The sequence below is a fragment of the Pinus tabuliformis genome, chromosome 8 (genome assembly GCF_031772625.1).
Source record: "Pinus tabuliformis cultivar Carrire ecotype Pingquan chromosome 8, CPIR1, whole genome shotgun sequence".
NCBI classification, from domain to species: Eukaryota; Viridiplantae; Streptophyta; class Pinopsida; order Pinales; family Pinaceae; genus Pinus; species Pinus tabuliformis.
This window is the reverse complement of record NC_142294.1, coordinates 932,898,550-932,915,131: the sequence shown is the minus strand read 5'-3', so window position 1 is coordinate 932,915,131 and position 16,582 is coordinate 932,898,550. Positions and strand designations below refer to the sequence as shown.

The 16,582-nt window shown below is 42.8% G+C and overlaps 1 protein-coding gene across 4 annotated transcripts in view; it reads left to right on the top strand.

Annotated features, from left to right (window-relative positions):
* LOC149238578 (rhodanese-like domain-containing protein 14, chloroplastic) overlaps positions 1 to 16,582 on the top strand; it is a 422,676-nt gene that overhangs the window by 227,677 nt on the left and 178,417 nt on the right. The gene's annotated exons all lie outside the window — the stretch shown is intronic.

The following is a 16,582-nucleotide window of genomic DNA, read 5'->3' as shown; positions in this document are numbered from 1 at the left end:
GGAATTCCACCTAGAGACAATTCAATTAAATTAATTGATAAATAATTAAAAATGCCTAAGTCTAACTTAGGGAAATCAATTAATTAATAGGGATTAATTGAGAAAAGTGAGATTTCTCTAGAAACTCACATGGATCGACTTAGAGATGATCTCAGCGATTAATGAGGATTTAAACATGGCTGTTAGCGATCCAACTGGAGATTATAAGAGGAGGTCGATCGGGTTGGAAAAGAACACATATGAGGTCGAGTTCCTTGGCAAAAATTGAGCTTCGCAGAGTTTGAGCCAGAGAGGGGACGCATAGACAGTGAGGGGTAGAGACAATGATTCTGGAGGAGATTCTAGTTCTGGAGAGTCAACTACAGAGTTGCCAAGTTTTCCTCAGTGAGGCTGTGCAAGGAGTGAGTAGGAAGCTTTAGAAGAAGAGTTTCATTTAGCTGGGGTGAGGGTCGATTCAGTTGTTGGAGGTGGGGGAAATTTCTAAGGGGCTAGCTGTGAAAATTCCTAGATGTAACAATCTCAAGAATCTTACTGCAACCAACTGAATCTACTTCACCTAGATTGTAAATTACATTACAAGCTTATTTCAGATTTCTTCTTGAAGCATTGAAGTAAATAACTGAAGCAACCTACACCAAATTAAATATGATTTTGAAACATAGAAACTGAGCAAGGAAAATAGAAACACACAGGACAACATTATTTTTGGATAATAGTCCCCGAAAAAACCCAATGTGGGAAAACCGATGCAACAGTTCTGAGGCTTTATTATTATTAAGCAGTAGCAAAATCTAAATAAATCGCTAAATACCTCATAGGGTTATTCAGTTACAGAGAGAAATACTAGCAGAAGCTTTGTGAGTTTACCTCATACAATCACTGGGAAAAAGCCCTGGCCGTTCCGACTGCTGGATGAGTGGCCCCTGGTAGGCCTTGCGCTATCTCCACACTGCCTCTACGCTGTCCCAGTGTCAATCCTCTCAGGCACAACTTCACCCAACTGGGGAATCGATCAGTAGACCAAAGTCACTGCTCTCAGCCTCTTGGTCTCACACCCCGACTTCCTGCTGCTGAAATTGACTCTCTGCTCTGATTTTCGAATTTCTTTCTCTCCCTTTGCACTGCTTCTGCATGGCCCTTCTCGCCCTGTGTCAGCCTCTGTGTGGAGGCTCCTAGATCACTCTCTGCCTCTCTCTGCTGATTTATCTCTGGCTGAGAATCTCTCTCTCTCGAAACTGCTATCCCCGCCCCTCAAAATCACCGCAATCGAATTTTCCTCCTGAGAACTTCTCACTTCAGAAAATCGATTTCCTTGATCTCTCGGTGTGTTTCTAAATGACCCTCAAGCCCCTTCTTATATCTTCCGATTGGACAACCAACGACCTAGATTAAATCATAACCAAAGGCTCAGATTGTTTTGGCTTGATCCGTGTCTTTTTCTAAAAGTTTCACACATGGTTAGATTAATACATATTAATATTTTAATTTTCCTAAGTTTAGACTTAGGAACCCCATTAAAAATATTAATTATTTTAACAAAATCACTTATGGGTGGAATTTCCCAAAACACTTTATGGGTTCTTTGGAATACATGTGCCCAAGCCTCCGTGCAAAATCTGAGGCTTAGAGCACATCCAATGCTACCTCAAATCAACACTCCCTCTTAGCGAGGAATGTACTCTAGCAATACGCTGCTACTACATATTGCTCTGACTCTGAAGCATCATCCTTTTCGATGCTGATGTCTGACATGTTGTCCACCAACTACTGCATTGTTGCTGCTACTGTACTGCTGCCTTTGACACTGCCACTGCCAACCCTACATCTGTACTCCATCTCCCTCTCAAACGCTGCATCTGCTATGTTGCTAGCACTGCCACGGCTAACACTGCATCCGTACTGCAACTCTGTTGCTGAGAGAAGCAACTGAAAACACCCAAAAACTAAACAAGTATCCAGTGGATACACCTCGGTGCTGAAAGCTTGACTGTTGCTAGTCTCACACTGTCTTCTGAAGCCACTGCGCTGCTGAAGCTCTGCACTATGCCTCCACGCACAACTGCCTCTCTTCTTTGCACTGGTCATGTTTTGGCGCTACTAAATACTGCATCTGTCGAATCAACACTCCATGGCACCAACTGAAAACTCCACCATCCTGCTACTAATGATCATGGGCTCCCGTAGCAAGGTGATGATCCAAGAGGTGGGCTCCTCAAGGATCCTGCCCATCTATAGCTCTTTTGAAATACAACTCCAAATCAGCCCACCTCCCTCCTAGAGGTATCTTGGCTTTCATGGCGAACTCCTCCTCTTGTTCAATCTTTGCGACTGCAACCTTAGTATCATGCTTCTCATCCTTGTCCTTTTTCTTCATAGGACACTAGGATACATAGTGACCCATCTCGCCACATCTGAAACACTTCACCTTGGAGACGTCCTTCTTTCGTCTATGTTGCCCTTGCTGCTCCTTCGATGTAAGGGCTATGTTATCCTCTTCCTCTACTTTGGGCTTCAACCCACTGCTGCTGCTGCTTCCGTCAAGTTTGACCTTAACCAGGTGTCTCCTCAGCTCCTCCTGTTTTAGAGCTACCCACATCTCATCCCAAATGGGCAATGCTACTCTGCCCAGGATACTCTGCACTGTCATGTCCCTTCTCAAAAACATTAGTAACAGGGTGCTGTGACCCAATTTTGCACATTTTTGACTAAGGAAGAGGACCCCACACTTTCGACTTAGGGACTTAGGGGCCAAATCGACTTTATTTAGCAGCTAGTGGAATGTGGGGGCCACCCACATGGGAGTTCGAATTAGCCATTCGATATGCTTGGAGGGAAAATCGAATGGGTGGATGGAGGGGCCCACATGAGGCTAAGGAGGCCCAAGGAGTTATAAGGAGAGGTCAACCCTCATTTTGTTTTGTCTTTGACATTTGCAAACAACTACACATTTGTTCACTCCGCTGTTTAGCGAGTCTATCGGCTGTTTAGCCACGAGTCTCTCAAGCGGGAGATTCAACCTCTACTTTGGGGGACTATCTGTGCTCGCCCGAGGGAGGCTATTCCATAAGAGTTTTCAGGAGTTCCGGTGTAGTGACACACACCAGCAGCCAGCGCAGAGCAAGGAGTGCATATTTCTAGGCAGCCAGGAAACACGCAAAGGGATATTGAGGCCATCAGAGATCTTATTTCTTTTTGGGGAGTTGAGGAGCTGAGGTAGCAGCAGTAGACCAACATTCTTGTTGGGTTTTACAACTAGCTGAGCCAACATTCCAACAATTCGAACAAGGGTAAACTCAACATTTTGGAGGAGTTTTCAAGCAGTTTCCAGTAGGTCAAATTTGGCGGCGATAGCTGAGGTGAGGCTTCAAGGGGGTCGAAAATCAGAAGTCCAAACCAGCTAAAATACCTTCTGGGTTTCTCTAGGTTTTGGCCAAAGAGTCCAGGGTTAAAAGCGTATAATTTCTAGGCAGTTTTAGTGCACTTTCCAACCATTCGAACTTTAGCAGAGCAATTGTTTTCTGGGTAGCGCAGTGCAGATTGGTGCAATAGCTGGGCAGCGTTCAGTTCAACCATTTTCCTACCTAGGTTCTGTCCTGCTTGTCCATTGAGACAAGCCCAGGTGCACCATTCCATCATCTATTGTATTTGGCTTGCATAAATTAAATAAAATGGCTTAGAAGTTCTCCATTTGCAGCGTTTATATGGGTGTTTGCTGAATATTTCATTTTTGTAACTTGCTGCATATATTATTTGCTTGTTATCACTTGTATTCTTGTTTAGGATCATTAAAGTGGTATCAGAGCCTAGTTCTGGGCTCAACTGTGCAGATTGTCTCCTATGAGAGAAGGGGACCAACAGAACATCACCTACCAGAGACAAAGGTATAGGAGCAGAGAAAGGGAGTTAGAGATTACTCTAGAGATGGCTGACAGGGGGAAAGCAGTAGCGAAAGAGGAGGAAATGGCAGAACCCAAGAGTAGGGAAGAGATGGCTTTCGACAACCTTCTAAGAGCCCTAAGTGACTTGGCCAAGGAACAAAAGGACATGTTGGAAGAGATCAAGTCACGGACCAGAGAGAGGACCACGCCTAGAGGGTTTCTGTGTGGGGAAAATTCTGGGGCCTCTTAGCCATTCGATCACCCCTCACCAGCTGCGCAACGCCCTCCAGTCAATGTGCCAACTCGTGCCACACTGCCTTCCTTCGTGCCAGTGGCACAAATTGAGCCTACAAGAGAGAAAGTGACAGCCTATGGATGAAGACTTTAAAGAAGCCCTCTCCTTCAGAGATTACTGCAAGCTCAAGCAGAGTGAGAAGAAGAAGGGGTATGGAGGACAAGGGACCCAGCACTACGAGTTGCAGAGAACCATAGAGAGGATGTATTTCCCTACTTTAGATGGCACTGCCAAGTTCACGGCCAGTGCTTGGGTTGAGAGGATGGACACCTACTTCCAACTCAACAAGATGACAGAGCAAGAAGCCATTAAGATTGCCACATTGCACATGGAGGGGGAAGCCCATGATTGGTGGTTTCATGGCTTGACCACCCTAGGGCATGCCCACATAATTTCTTATGAGGACTTCACTAGGAGGGTGGTGGAGCGATTTGATCAGAGGGATCTAGAGGCTTATTTCAGAGAGCTGACCCAACTGTGCCAAACAAGCAACCCAGAGCAGTACTTCTCAGATTTTCTGTGGGTGTCAGTGATGGTCCTGGATCTATCCAAGGAAAGGAGGGTGTATACCTTCATTGAGGGCTTGCTTGAGCCCCTGTGTGGACTGGTGAAGTCACGCAGACCCTCCACGTTGCAGGAACCAGTCTTGTGTGCCAGAGATCTGCAGGGGGGCATCCCCAAGACTAGAGCACCATTTCCTGCATGGACCCCTTTCCCACAAAAGGGGCATGAGACTAGACCTCCACCTCAAAGGAGCACACAGGGGAGGAGACAATTAGATGAGGAGACATAGAAGGACCTCCGGAGGAGGAAGCTGTGCTTCACATGCAGAGAGCCCTAGACACCAGGCCATTGGTGCACTGTTGGGAGAGCGCACTACATTGAGGTCTTTTCTGATAGTGACCAAGAGGACGAGGTGGAGCAGGGTTGCGGTGGTACAGATGGTGAGAGTTCGACAGACAAAGGGCCACCACCAGCACCTCCACAGGGTGGGGCATCCCTTGCCCCAGCAGGGGGAGTTCTCGCTTCCTTATGCAGAATTCCCAAATTTTTGACATTGAGGATCAGAGGCACTGTACAGGGACATATGGTGTCAGTGCTTGCAGTCGGGTGTGCAAGCAGTGGTCACCACTCCTTACAGGCATCCCAAAGCCTATAAGGACGAGCTTGAGAAGGCCATCTAGGAGCTGCTAGCATTGGGCCATATCAGGCCAAGTTCCAGTCCTTTCGCTTCTTCATTGGTGTTGGTGAAGAAGGATGGAACCCTTCGGATGTGCATTGACTACCAGGACCTCAACCAAAAGACACTAAAGAATCAGTACTCCATTCCCCACATTGATGAGCTGATGGATGAGCTTAGAGGTGCCAAGTACTTCTCTAATATTGATCTGCGTTCAAGGTACCACCAGATCAGAGTGAGGGATCAGGATATCCCTAAGACAACTTTTCGGTGCCACTATGGGCACTTTGAGTTTTTGGTCATGCCATTTGGGCTAACCAACGCTCTAGCCATGTTCCAGTTTTGCATGAACCATGTCTTATGGGGACAGTTGAGGAGGTTTGTGCTAGTTTTCTTCGATGACATTCTGATTTACAACCGGACATGGGAGGAGCACCTCCAACACCTGGAGGAGGTATTGCACATTCTGGAGGAGCAACAGTTTTATGCTAAGTGCTCCAAGTGCGAGTTTGGGTCGACATAGATGCTCTACCTAAGGCATATCATTAACGCTGATGGGGTGAAGGTCCACGAGGAGAAGATTGGGGCCATCCGGGATTGGCCAGTACCCTGTGATGTGACTACGCTGAGGGGCTTCTTGGTTATTTGCACCTACTACGAAAGTTTTGTTAAGGGGTTCTCACAGCGGGCAGCACCCTTGACCGACTTGTCCAAGAAGGGGGCCTTCACATGGACTGATGGAGCAAAGGTTGCCTTCAATCGCCTCAAGGACGTGATGAGCAATTGCCTTGTTTTAGCACTTCCATATTTTTCCCAACCATTCACAGTGGAGTGTGATGCATCCGGGGTAGGAGATGGAGAAGCATTGTCACAGGAGGGCCATCCCATTGCTTTCAAGAGTCGAAAGATCCTACCGCATGAGCTGTCATATTCCATATATGACAAGGAGATGTTGGCCATTATGCATGCATTGGCCAAGTTTCACCAGTACTTGGTGGGCAACTGGTTCTGCGTGAAGACTGATCACAACAGTCTTTGACATTTCATGGGGCAGCAGGGCCTCAATGACAGGCAACAGAGATACGTTAGCAAGGTGCAGGCATATTACTTCGATATAGAATATGTGCGGGGAAAGCACAATGTGGTGGCCGATGCTCTCTCTGTGAAAATTTCTAAACTAAAATTCTACTGCAGCAACTGATTTATTTCACCTACTTATTATTCACAATAAGCTATTTACGAAATCCCTTCAGCAAATATTAAAATAAATTCTACTGTAGTTATCACACAATTACCCAGAGAAAAAATACATGCACAAGAACCAATCACATAAACACAATTTTTTTTAGAAATTTGTCCCCGAAAAAACCAAATGTGGGAAAACCAGTGCAACAAATGAGGGCTTTATTAATCTTCATCAACGATTGCTTTTACAAGGAATGATTTTACAAAGAAACTGAAAGAAAACACTTGAGACTTTCCCTTTGAGACTTTCTGACACTTTGGAGACCCTGCTCCCACTCCTACGTCATGTGACTCTGAGTGGCTCTACGTCCCTTTGCGTCAGCCTGCGTGAGGGCTACGCTCTCCTCTGGACTACGTCTCTCTTTGCGCTGTCTCCCACTATCCTTGCGTCACCTCCTCCTCAGTCACTACCTGCTGCTGATGCCCTCCTCTTCTTCCACCATGCAACTCTCCATTTGAAATCGATCTCCTTTACTTGAGAATCGATTTTCCTAGAGATTCTGAGTATCTGCCAGTGTGTCTCCAAATGATCCTCAAGTCTTCTCTTATAATTTTCCTGTTGATGAATCAATGGCTTAGATTAAGTCTCTAATCAATGGCTAAGATTAAAACAGATTTGATCCTCGTCTCTTAGAAGCTTCTCACCCTTATCTTTATTAATACCCATTAATATTTTTCTTTTCTTAAGTTTAGACTTAGAAACCCATTAAAAATATTAATTATTTTAATTACTCCTCATCCGGGTGGAATTTCTCAAAATGATTTCTGGGTCTTGGAGATCTCATTTACCTTAGCCTCTCCTTCAAATTTCAAGGCTAGAGCACATCCGATGCTACCAAAAATCAACACTCCCTCTTAGCGAGGAATGTGCTCTAGCAATGCTTCACTATAGAAACATCACACTTATCTTCCACATTGGTACCTGTGCTAATGCTTGGCCTGCTGCCTCACATCCCCTGCACTATTACTCCCTGTCCTGCTACCCATGACACTACCACTGTCACTGCTACATCTGTACTGCAGCTCCCTCTCAATATGTTGCATCATACTGCCCATAGCACTGCCACTGCTAACTGATGCACTGCAACTCCTGACACTTATCCATTTCTGCTACTGAAATGGATTCTTTACCATCCCCATCTTCTCCTCAAAATAAACAAACTTTGTTCTTCCTAGAGCCTTCGTGAGGATGTCTGCCACCTGTTATCCTGTAGGAGTGTATCTCAACTGTACTTCTTCTCGTTGGACACAGTCTCTGCCAAAGTGACACCTGATATCAATGTGTTTCAATCGATCATGAAATACTGGATTCTTAGAGAGCTTGATGCAACTCTGATTATCACACATGATCCTGGTTGCTTCCATCCTTCTCTTGAATAGATGCACAAGAAATTTCCTAAGCCATATGGCTTCGCACGACGTTGTGCTAGCTGCCATATATTCTGCTTCAGCTAAGCTTAGAGCCATGGATTTCTATTTCCTACTAAACTAGGAGGGCATTCCTGATCCAATGTTGAAACAATACCCAGTTGTACTTTTCTGATCTACTAAACTTCCAGCCCCATCTGCGTTAGTGAACCCACTCACCCTGATGTCATTGCCTATGGTGTACAATAGTCCATGCTCGACTGTTCCTTGTATATACCTGAGAACATGTTTGGCTGCTGCCCAATGTGCCCTCTTAGGTTCCACCATGAAATGACTGAGGGTGTTGACAACGTAACAAATGTCTGGCCTAGTATTGACCAGATACATCAGGGACCCTATAAGTTGCCTGTACAAGGTGGGATCAACATATTTATCTTCTGATGCATCAATCTTCTTCTAGTTGGTGATCATTGGAGTAGCCATAGGTCTACAGTCCTGCATCCTGAATCTCTTCAAGATTTCTGTAGCATATCTCCCTTGTCCAAGGAAGATCTCACACTTCTGCTGCCAAACATCTAACCCCAGGAAATAATGCATCTGTCCCAAATCCTTCATGTCGAATTCTGTGGCTAGGTTCTTCTTGCAGTATTTGATGAGCCTAGATGATCCTGTCAGGAAGAGATCATCCACATATAACACTAGGATTAGAGGCTCATTCTCTACAACAAGATAATAGAGATTAGGGTCTGCATCACTCTTGATGAACCCCATCTTCTGCAAGTAGCCATCAATTCGACTGTACCATGCTCTAGGTGTCTGTTTAAGCCCATACAAGGCTTTCTTTAGTTTGCATACATGAGATTTCTTCTCATGTGTCTCAAAACCTTCTGGTTGTTCAATGTATGCTTCCTCTTCTATTACCCCATTCAAGAATGTCATCTTGACATCCATCTGATGAATCTCCCACCCCATCTGTGCTGTAAGAGATATCACGGTTCTAATAGAAGTATACTTGGCTACTAGGGTGAAGGTTTCTTCATAGCCTATCCCTTCCTTCTGAGCATACCCCTTAGCCACACACCTGGCTTTGTATTTCTCCACACTGCCGTCTGTAGCATATTTGACCATGTAGATCCATCTCGAACCTACCATAGCTCTGTCCTGAGGCCTAGGTACCACTTCCCAGACATCATTTACCATTATAGAGCTGTATTCCTCCACCATAGCATCTACCCATACTTGATGCTAAACGACCTCCTGAAAAGTAGAAGGTTCCCCAACCTGAGCTACTAAGGTCTGATATTTGTCTGGCTATCTTCGCTCCCTTTTATTATTCCTGGGTGCACCAATGAAGTCCTTTGCATCCTGTAGAATCTGTCGGAGTTCCCGGATCGTTCTTCCACTGGTAGTAGGCACATCTATCAACTCTTCATTTTCTTGAGACTCCTTTTGTTCTGAAGCTTTGTCTTCGGGATAGTTTCTGGTACTAGTTTCTGCTGATCGAAGTGGTTTGACCAATGGCTCGTCTTTCAACTGCTCCTCAAAAGGCATTTCTTGGGATTTCCTGAAAGCTCTATCCTCCATGAACTTTACATCCCACCGAACAACTACCTTCCTACTCCCTAGAAGATAGACTCTATATGCCTTAGCATTCTCGCTATATCCCACAAGATATCCTTTCTCAGCAGTTTGATCTAATTTCTTTCTCTTTTCTTCGGGCATATGACAATTCACTAAAATCCCAAATATCCTGAAATGACTGACTTTAGGTGTCTTCCTTGTGAAGACCTTATGCGGAGTGATTTTACCCAATGTCCTGTGTGGAGTCTTGTTTTGGACATAAACTGTCGTGCTGCATGCTTTTGCCCACATAAATTTAGGCATATCCTGATCATACATCATTGCCCTAGCTGCTTCCACAATAGTCCTGTTTTTCCTTTCTGCTACTCCATTCTGCTCCAGATTGTAGGGAGTTGTCCACTCTCTTTTGATGCCTTCCTTGGCGCAAAAATCGGTGAAGTCCTTGTCAACATACTCTCCACCATTCTCTGAGCACAACACTTTTATCTTCTTTCCTGTTAGATTCTCCACTAGAGCCTTGAACTCTTTGAATCGACCGAAAACCTCATTCTTGGTTTTCAGAAAATAGATCCAAGTCTTGTGGGAATGGTCATCGATGAAGGTGACGAAGTATTCGACATCACTAAGAGCTCTTGTGGACATCGCTTCGTAGATATCTGAGTGTATCAATCCTAGCACACTCTTAGCCCCGTTGTTACTTTTGGAAAACGTTACTTTGGCATACTTGCCTAGAGCGCACCTTCTGCATACATCATCTCGTTCGATACTTAGTTCTGTAACTCCTGATACTGTTTTCTTGAGAATTCTCAGAGCCCCATGGTGTAAGTGTCCCATCCTCGTGCCATAGTTCATTCAAATCTTTGTCTCCATTACTGCCTATTAGTGCCATTGGTGATTCTAGTTGCAACCTGTACAACTTGTTACTTTTGATTCCAATCTGGGCCTTCTTTTTTCAACTCAAGTGTTTGACATATACTTTCTCCTTAATGAAGAAAACGTCATAGCCCTTGTGTTGAATTTGAGATATGGAGAGTAAGTTCATCCCCAATCCCGACACATGCAGCACATTGGTTGCTCGAAGCCGTTCTCCTACTTTGGTTTGAAAAACCACGATACCTCTTCCTACTAGAGTACACTTTGCCTTATTTCCCATGGTGATCTGAAGATTCATTCTTTCTTCCTGATAATCTGAAAAACATTCTCGGATTCTTGTCGTATGCTAGGAAGCTCCACTGTCTATATACCAAACCTCATAGGAGGCAGAGCTTGCTAAGCAAGCGACTTCTTCTTCCAATCTGGAAGCTAACATAGAATACTCGTAATTCATGTCCCTTGTGCATTCTTCTGGAAATCTGCGCGAGTCCCCTTGAGTGGATGCCTTTGCATCATGCTCTTGACCCATAGTTGATTTCCCTCTCCTGTTGTTGGATCTCTGCTCTGATACCATGTGAAAATTTCTAAACTGAAATTCTACTGCAGCAACTGATTTATTTCACCTACTTATTATTCACAATAAGTTATTTATGAAATCCCTTCAACAAATATTAAAATAAATTCTACTACAGTTATCACACAATTACCCAGAGAAAAAATACATGCACAAGAACCAATCACATCAACGCAGTTGTTTTTGGACAATTGTCCTCGGAAAAACCCAATGTGGGAAAACCGGTGTAGCAGATGAGGGCTTTATTAATCTTCAATAATAATTGCTTTTACAAGGAATGTTTTTACAAAGAAACTGAAAGAAAACACTTGAGACTTTCCCTTTGAGACTTTCTGACACTTTGGAGACCCTGCTCCCACTTCTGCGTCACCTCTGTGTGACTCTGAGTGGCTCTGTGTCCCTCTACGTCAGCCTGCGTGAGGGTTGTGTCTCTCCTCTGGAATGTGTCTCTCTCTGCGCTCTCTCCCACTGTCCCTGCATCACCTCCTCCTCAATCACTGCCTACCGCTAATGCCCTCCTCTTCTTTCACCATGCAACTCTCCCTTTGAAATCGATCTCCTTTACTTGAGAATCTATTTTCCTAGAGATACTAAGTATCTGCCGGTGTGTCTCCAAATGATCCTCAAGTCTTCTCTTATACTTTTCCTATTGATGAATCAACGACCGAGATTAAGTCTCTAATCAATGCCTAAGATTAAAACAGACTTGATCCTCGTCTCTTAGAAGCTTTTCATCGTTATCTTTATTAATATCCATTAATTTTTTTATTTTCCTATGTTTAGACTTAGGAACCCATTAAAAATATTAATTATGTTAATAGCTCCTCATCTAGGTTTAATTTCTCAAAACGATTTCTGGGTCTTGGAGATCTCATGTGCCTTAGCCTCTCCTCCAAATTTAAAGGCTAGAGCACATCCGATGCTACCAGAAATCAACACTCCCTCTTAGCGAGGAATGTGCTCTAGCAATGCTTTCACTTAGAAGCATCACACTGATCTTCAACATCGGTACTTGTGCTGATGCTTAGCCTGCTGCCTCACATCCTCTGCGCTATTGCTTCTTGTACTGCTGCCCATGACACTGCCACTGCCACTGCTGCATCTATACTGCAGCTCCCTCTCAACATGTTGCATCATGCTACCAGAACACTGCTACTACTAACTGCTGCACTGCAACTCCTGACACTTATCCATTTCTGTTACTGAAATGGATTCTTTACCATCCCCATCTTCTTAGCAGATTTTCGTGGTGCTTGGGAGCAGCTAATTTGGGCCAAGAGATCATCCGGGAAGTCAGGGGTTGGATAACAGAGGTGAACTCAGCATTTTGGAGGAGTTTTTAGGAGTTCTGGGGCAGTGACACACACCAGCAGCCAGCGCAGAGCAAGCAGTGTGTATTTTTGGGCAGCCAGGAAACACACAGAGAAAGATTGAGGCCATCAGAGATCATATTGCTTGTTGGGAAGTCGAGGAGCTGAGGTAATAGCACTAGACTAGCATTCTTGCTAGGTTTTACATCCAGCTGACCCAGCGTTCCAGCAATTTGAACTGCTGGGCTAAGGGACAACGTAGAGGCCACTCAGCAGATTTTCGTGGTGCTTGGGAGTAGTTGATTTGGGCCAAGAGATCATCCAGGAAGTCAGGGGTTGGATAGTAGAGGTGAACTCAACATTTTAGAGGAGTTTTCAAGTGGATTTACAGGTAGTTTCTAGCAGGTCGAATTTGGCAGCTACAGTGGAGGTGAGGCTCCAAGGGGGTCGAAAATTAGAAGTCCAAACTAGCTAAAATACCTTCTGGGTTTTTCTGGGTTTTGACCAAGGAGTTCGGGGTTAAAATCATATAAATTTTTGGGTAGTTTTAGTGCACTTTATAGCCATTCGAACTTCAGTGGAGCATCAATTTTCTGGGCAGCGCAATGCAGATTGGTGCAGCAGCTGGGCAGCCTTCAGCTCAGCCATTTTCCTACCTGGGTTTGGTCCTGCTTGTGCATTGAGTCAAGTGCAGGTGCACCATTCCATCATCTATTGTATTTGGCTTGCAAAAATGAAATAAAATGGCTCAAAAGTTCTCCATTTGCAAATTTTATATGGGTGTTTGCTGAATATTTCGTTTTTGTAAGTTGTTGCATATATTATTTGCTTGTTCTCACTTGTATTCCTGTTTAGGATCGTTACATGGACAAAGACTTTCCATGCATCCAAGACAAAATTAGGGCCAGTCTTACTAACTCTGAATCTTGAGGTGTATGCCCTGCAGCCGACAACTCATCACTGGTCTCCTTCAGCTTCGTGAGGAATGGATCCACACGTTCTCCCTTTTGCATCTGCGGAGATCTCAACTTCTATTCCAAGTACATCTTCTGCTACTCGGAAGATCCCTGATACAGTGTGGCCAAGGCATTCGACATCTCCTTAGCAGCCCCTCTGCTAGCAACGTGACACACCACGTGATCCTTGACTCCATTCAAGATCATCCTCTTGGCCTTTGCCATCTCATTCTGTACTTCTTCAGCGGATCTGCATCCGTTGGGACAACTACCACACTATCAACATACGTCTTGAGGGCATGCTCATCTAGAGGGAAAGACATTCTAGCCTTCCATATGACGTAGTTGGAAGCCCTGTCCAACTTGTCCTGATCCCTCAAGCCATTGGTTTCCATATTCTCCGAAAACTTTCGAACAACTCCCTCTTTCTCCCTACTATGTAGCTTCTAGGCTGGCTTACGCACTCCCTAATGGAGTTGGCAAGCTGTTGCTCCTCTACTGCTCAGCAAATGAGAAATATTGATTTCCTCGGCAAGAAAACACTGAGGACATATTCCCTCACTATGTAATTTGCTTCTTCATTCCGACGGCTTTTTTGCCCAGCACTCAACTTGCATAAAACTGTGTCGCTCTAGTTCTGTGCTGATGCTCTGCGTGGCTCCTTCTGCCTTGGCAATTTCTCGATCCGACAGTCTTACCTCTTTGTCAACTCACTCAAAGAGAGACACCCACAAAAATATAGCCCTCCTGGCTAGAACTGTGCAATCCCTTAGGGGATTTGAATTGCTGCTTGTTGCAGTAAGTTGGCCCTTGCTTCAGTGTTATATCTATTCTTCCTGTTTCACATCAACAACTCTGATACCATGTGAAAATTCCTAGATCTAACAATCTCAGAAATCCTACTACAACCAACTGAATCTACTTCACCTAGATTGTAAATTACATTGCAAGCTTATGTCAGATTTCTTCTTAAAACATTGAAGTAAATTACTGAAGCATCATACACCAAATTAAATATGATTCTGAAACATAGAAACTGAGCAAGGAAAATAGAAATACATAGGACACCGTTATTTTTGGATAATTGTCCTGTTGGGCCTTAAATATGCCCATGTTTTCATCATACAATACCACCATTCATAACCTATATTCATGTATTTTTGACCCATTCCGTATCATAATTCCATAACTTGCCGCCAAATACATATCTTACACTCTATGGTTGGTTATCGTTAGTTTTGTTTACTCTTATATGATTAAAGATGATTTTTCTATGGTTTTCTAATGACGATTTTGCTAAGTTCCTTTGTCATAGGGTTCCATCACCGGAATTACAACAGTTACAATAGTTTAAGTACGGAATGAGATTGTTGTAGGTGAAAATATGAAGTTTGTGATCAAATAGTGAAGAATCTCGACATTCCGAGACATTCATCGTGCTCAAAATACCCTCTTTCATATAACCTCAAAAACCGTTCGGCAAAATTCATCACCAAAAGGAAGTTAAGGTCCAGATAATTCTTAAGTACAGAATTGTTGAACGTGAACGGTTTCGGTTCTGAACGGGTCAGCCATGTGGAGGACCACGATTTGAATAAATCACTTCATGCTCAAACAAGGAACAATTTTGTTACAAGATAATGCAACTCAACCTAATTTAATTTAGGATCCTTCACGAAGATGCATAGCCCATTTGAGGTAATCCGAGCTCAAATTGGTTACAGTTGTTGAAGTTGCCATAGTTAGAAATATGTTGATTAAATCTGCATTTGATAGTTGCCTTTAAAAGGCTGATGTAATTGAACTTAGAGAGGAGGATGTAATGTTCTGTTGTTATTAATTTTACAAACTTATGTTTTGGAGATCCTAAACTATGTATGACTACATCTAAGCTTTGATTTAATTCAGTCTCGACATTATCTTGCTGTAAGTAATGGTGTTTGTGTTTTGATTTACATTTTACTGAGTTAGTTTCGCTTGCTCCAGGAGTGGCAAGGGCCCACCACCACCTGGAAGCAAGTTTTGTAGTTCATTCCAATCATAGGGATTAGATTTGCAATGCGAATTTTGTTTAAACATTGCTTAGATCTTTGAATGTTTTCATTTCTGCACTCAATACTCTTACTTTGTTTTGTAATTTGAAGTTGAATGTTGTAGATTTAATTATTTAGTCATCAAATAATCAACAAGGATTTGTTGAACAACGATCTGTGATCTAAATAATACTTTTGGTACAATTGCATGGCATGGGACAACAAATAAACAAAAGTTAATCACCGTATCACAAATGAATTTGTTATCCTCTATTTACTTTCTATACGTTACCAAGTTTTGCGACATTATAAATCTGTGATTAATGTTCAGGGAAACAGCAAGACAATGTTGATTGCGAGTGGAGTGTGTGACTGTTGATATGATTAGGATAGGATTAGAGTTTTTGTTACGATTGAACGTTGATAGGAATTGATATTTCTTAAGTTTAATCCTTTTAGTTATAAGATTGGATTTCTAAGTTAGGTACATAATACAATTAGTTTAAAGAGAGTTGCATTTCCATTTTTTATGCTTGTTGATTTTTCATGTCTCGGGAATTAGATTAGTTACAATTTTGTTTGAATTGTGGTTATTTTCTGCATCATAATATGGTTTATTTCAACTGCAAGTGTGATTACTTTCCCGCATTATATTAAGATTACTTTCTTGCATTAGATTAAGAGTGTTTATTTTGTGGCATTAGATTAAGGTTACTTCATTGCATGTGTGGTTACTTTTCTGTACTAGATTAAGTTTCATTCCATTGCAAGATTGGTTACTTTTGACAGTAGAGTTCCATTTCCTTACATGTCATTTGTTTCGATTGCTTTGAGTTTTATAATTCGATTGCTTGAGATAGCATTAGTTTAGAAGCCTTTGAATTTGAATGTATTTTGTTGATTGAGCCAAAGTAGATTAGAAACTCCAGAGCTTAGTTTAGATTGCGTATTCATTAGTTTAAATTAGATTTCATATTCATGAGCTTAGCGTTCATGCTTTTTGATTTAGTGTTCATGTTCTTCGAATAGAATGATCTGTTTTGATTAGCCTTATAGTGATTGAATGAATGCTTTCATTGAACATAGGTTGAATTCCGTAGATATCTTATGAGTATTTTGTAGTTAATGCATCAGTGTGGTTTCATTGTAGTTAAATTTTATTTGCATTGAAATTAAGTTTGATTGATTTAGATTGAGATTAAAATTGTTTATTTGCATTCTGCACTTAATTCAGAAATAGGAATTTGCTATTAATTTAGATTATATGCTCTGATCCTGTGTTATCTGTG